Genomic DNA, 3,473 nt, shown 5'->3' on the forward strand with positions numbered 1-3,473 from the left:
ATTTGACTTTGGTAAGCCTTGAGAAGATAGATGTTGAAAATTTTGTTGCCCAGCTTGAAAATTTGGTCTTGCCCCCATAGATGGTCCTTGGTCTTGATTATTTCTGTAAGAAAATTTTGGATGACTCTTCCATCCAGGGTTATAAGTATTTGAGTATGGGTTGTTCTGCCTTTGATTGTAACTCATGATTGCATCACATTGTTCAAGTTGATTGATTTGTGCAGTGATAGATCCCAATGGACATGAGTCATTTGAATGCTCTGAACTCCCACATACTTCACAAGATGTACTAATAGCATTGACCATATTAGCACTAGTCCCCATATTCTCAAATTTCTTTGTAAGAGCGTCCAATTTTGCAGACAAAAGAGTGACTGCATCTACATCAAACTTCCCTGATGCTTTAATTGTTGGGTTTACAGAGGAATAGCCACCACTTCTTTCATTTGCCCATTGATGATGATTTTGTGCTACACTTTCAATGATTTTTTCGGCTTCATCTAAGCTTTTGTTCATAAGTGCCCCTCCAGCAGCTGAATCAAGGGACACTTTGGTATGATAATTGATACCATTGTAAAAAGTGTGCAACACTAACCATCTTTCCAACCCATGATGTGGGCATTGTCTGAGCATACTATTATATCTATCCTATGCTTCAAAAAGAGATTCTGAGTCAGTTTGCTTGAAGCTTGCAATTAAATTCCTCATATGAGCTGTTTTGCTTGGTGGATAGAACTTATCAAGAAACTGTTGCTCACACTGCTCCCAAGTGGTGATGCTATTAGCGGCCAAAGAATTCAGCCATTGCTTTGCCCTATCTCTTAAAGAAAACCCAAATAATAATAATCTAACTGCATCTGAAGGAACTCCATTCATTTTCATAATACCACATATTTCATAAAAGACCTCTAAGTGTTGATTAGGGTCCTCATGATGTCCTCCACCAAATTGGTTCTGTTGCACCATAGATATAATTGCGGGTTTGATCTCAAAGTTATTAGCTTCCACTGAAGGTCTTGAAATACTAGATCGAAAACCTCTCGCATAGGGTGCTGCATAATCCTTAAGTGGTCTATTTGCCATATTCAAATGTTCCTGTTCTTCAATTTGCCTTTGCAGAATTCTTCTTTTATGGAAAGTTCTATCAATCTCAGGGTCAAAAGGAAAGAATTCCCCTGCAAAGTTAGATCTTCGCATACACAAGAACAAGATAGCAGATATCAATTCGACACAAAAAGGAAAATAGAAGAATCAAAAATGCAGAATTGAGTTTGTACAAAAAAAAATTAACAAGAAGTGAAAGTTATACAAGAAAGTAAAAAAATAGAAATCTAATTATTAGTTACAACTATGCAATATGACAGGAAAACAAATGTTATGTTTAGTCTAACTCAATTGATAATTCCTAATGTTATAGCGCAGTCCCCGGCAACGGCGCCAAAAACTTGTTACGCTCCGCAAGTGTAATGTAAGTAATATAAAAGATTATCGTATCCACAGGGACTGGAATAAGCACTAGAAATGTCTCAATGCGAATTAGCTAAACAACTATCCAATCGTTTCAAAAGCAAAGTAAAGGTAAACAAATCTAATATTAGAGATCAACAAACAAGAGTTTAGTGTTTTGGGTTATGATAAAGGGAGATTCTAGGAGTTTCGGTTTCTTTGTAAGATTTCTTGAATGTAAATGGTTCACCAATTCTTATTCCTCAATTGCCAAACATGTAGAAAGTTGCCGGTTCCCTCTTGCAATAGACAACCGGCTAAGGACTGAGAAATGTATCTAAATAGGATTAATTAGACATGAACCTACGTTGTCCTTACACAGAAGCGCACCTATTACTATGCCTTCCTCGGATATCAACATAGAAGCCCACACCTTATTAACCTATAAAGATACAAGAAGCTAATCAAAGAATCCATCCTACTCTCTTGAATATTCCTATTTCCTCTTCAAGATTATCTCTCAAACGTCCTTACACGGGCTTGCACCTGTCACGTGGATCCCTCGGATGATCGAGTGAGAGTTTATCCTTACCAAGTCCATAAGAAATCCAAACAATCAATCAAGAATGAGAATTAAGCACAAACCACCATCAATCATTCAAGATCTAATTGATACAAGCAAGATAATGTCATTGAAACAAGAAAATGGCAAATCCATAAGAGATTACATCAGTCCATCATACAAATACTCCCTTAATCCTAGAATACAAGATCTACTCCATGAATCGAGGAAGAAAACCCGAAAGAATAGAGATTACAAGCATTCCTTGAATCCCCAATCCAAGAAAACAAGAAGAGGGGAAAAGAGAAAACTTATCTACAAAGAAGCATCGTCTTCGGATCCAATCCACGCTCCGGAGTCGAAATCGTCGAGATCTCCCTAAGAATCGCCCAGAAATCCTCCCAAGAATGGGAGGAAACCACCAAATCTTGCTTTCTCCCAAAGGGAGAGATCCTTTTCAATTCATGAAGAAGGGTTTAAATAGAGGAGGGATCGGCCACACGGCCCGTGACACGGCCGTGTGAGATTCACACGCCATGTCTTCTTCCCTGTCACGGCAGTGTGACTCCACACGGCCGTAACCTCTGCTCTCTCGAAATGATACACGGCCGTGTGGTGCACACGGCTGGCTCTGGAAGTCTCACACGGCCGTGTAGATCCACATGGCCATGTAAGGCTTCTGCTGGATGGCTTCAAATCTTGACACGGTCGGCGAGGTTCACACGGCCATGTCATCTTCCTCTTCTGCTGGTGCCAAACTCCACACGGCCCGAGCTCCATCCAGTGCATGGCCGGTACACGGCCCGTGCTTTCTCCCTTCGTTTCCTCCAATGCATGCCCAAAGATGTAGATTCTTCACCAAATCAACTCATGTATAGAAAATGCACAAAAGCGGATCTCCAAACCAAAAGAGTAAATATGCTAAAGGAAAGCTGGAAGTATAAAATGCATAGATCAAGCATGCTCAAAGTATGTAAAAACATGCATAAAAGAGTATATAATCTCCACATCACACCCCAGACTTAAACCTTTGCTTGTCCTCAAGCAAAATCTGCAATCTAAATTCATATGTTCTACAACACATTCATAAAACCCGTGCACTTTCCTAATTCTATCAAAAAGTTTATTAACAAGCATGATCATGGAAACAAGTAAAGTATGGTTCAAGCATAAGAATCTTGTGCGCAGTGTAAAAGTAACTCAACACCCTTCAAGTTTCAATCCATGTCCTAGTCAAGTCGTCATCAAATTTGAATTCCTAATGTTTCCAGTGAAAGACAAGTAACCAGTGATAGGCACTTACTTACCATTCACTTGGTTCATATTTCTCAACTAACCCAAGGTCTCAAAGGTGTGCTCAATCTCAAGAGAAGCTAAACAGTCATTTCCCCAGTAACCTAACTCGGTCTCAAAGGGGTGACTTGCTAGATTCCACTCATGACAACTATTTTTTATATCCCTTATT

At 39.4% G+C, this 3,473-nt stretch overlaps 1 non-coding gene across 1 annotated transcript; it reads left to right on the top strand.

Annotated features, from left to right (window-relative positions):
• Positions 1 to 604: 604 nt before the first annotated feature.
• On the top strand, positions 605 to 710 carry LOC122025971. Its single transcript, XR_006123963.1, has one exon. It is a non-coding gene; the product is annotated as a small nucleolar RNA R71 (small nucleolar RNA).
• Positions 711 to 3,473: the final 2,763 nt, after the last annotated feature.

Source organism: Zingiber officinale, chromosome 9B (genome assembly GCF_018446385.1).
Source record: "Zingiber officinale cultivar Zhangliang chromosome 9B, Zo_v1.1, whole genome shotgun sequence".
Lineage (NCBI taxonomy): Eukaryota > Viridiplantae > Streptophyta > Magnoliopsida > Zingiberales > Zingiberaceae > Zingiber > Zingiber officinale.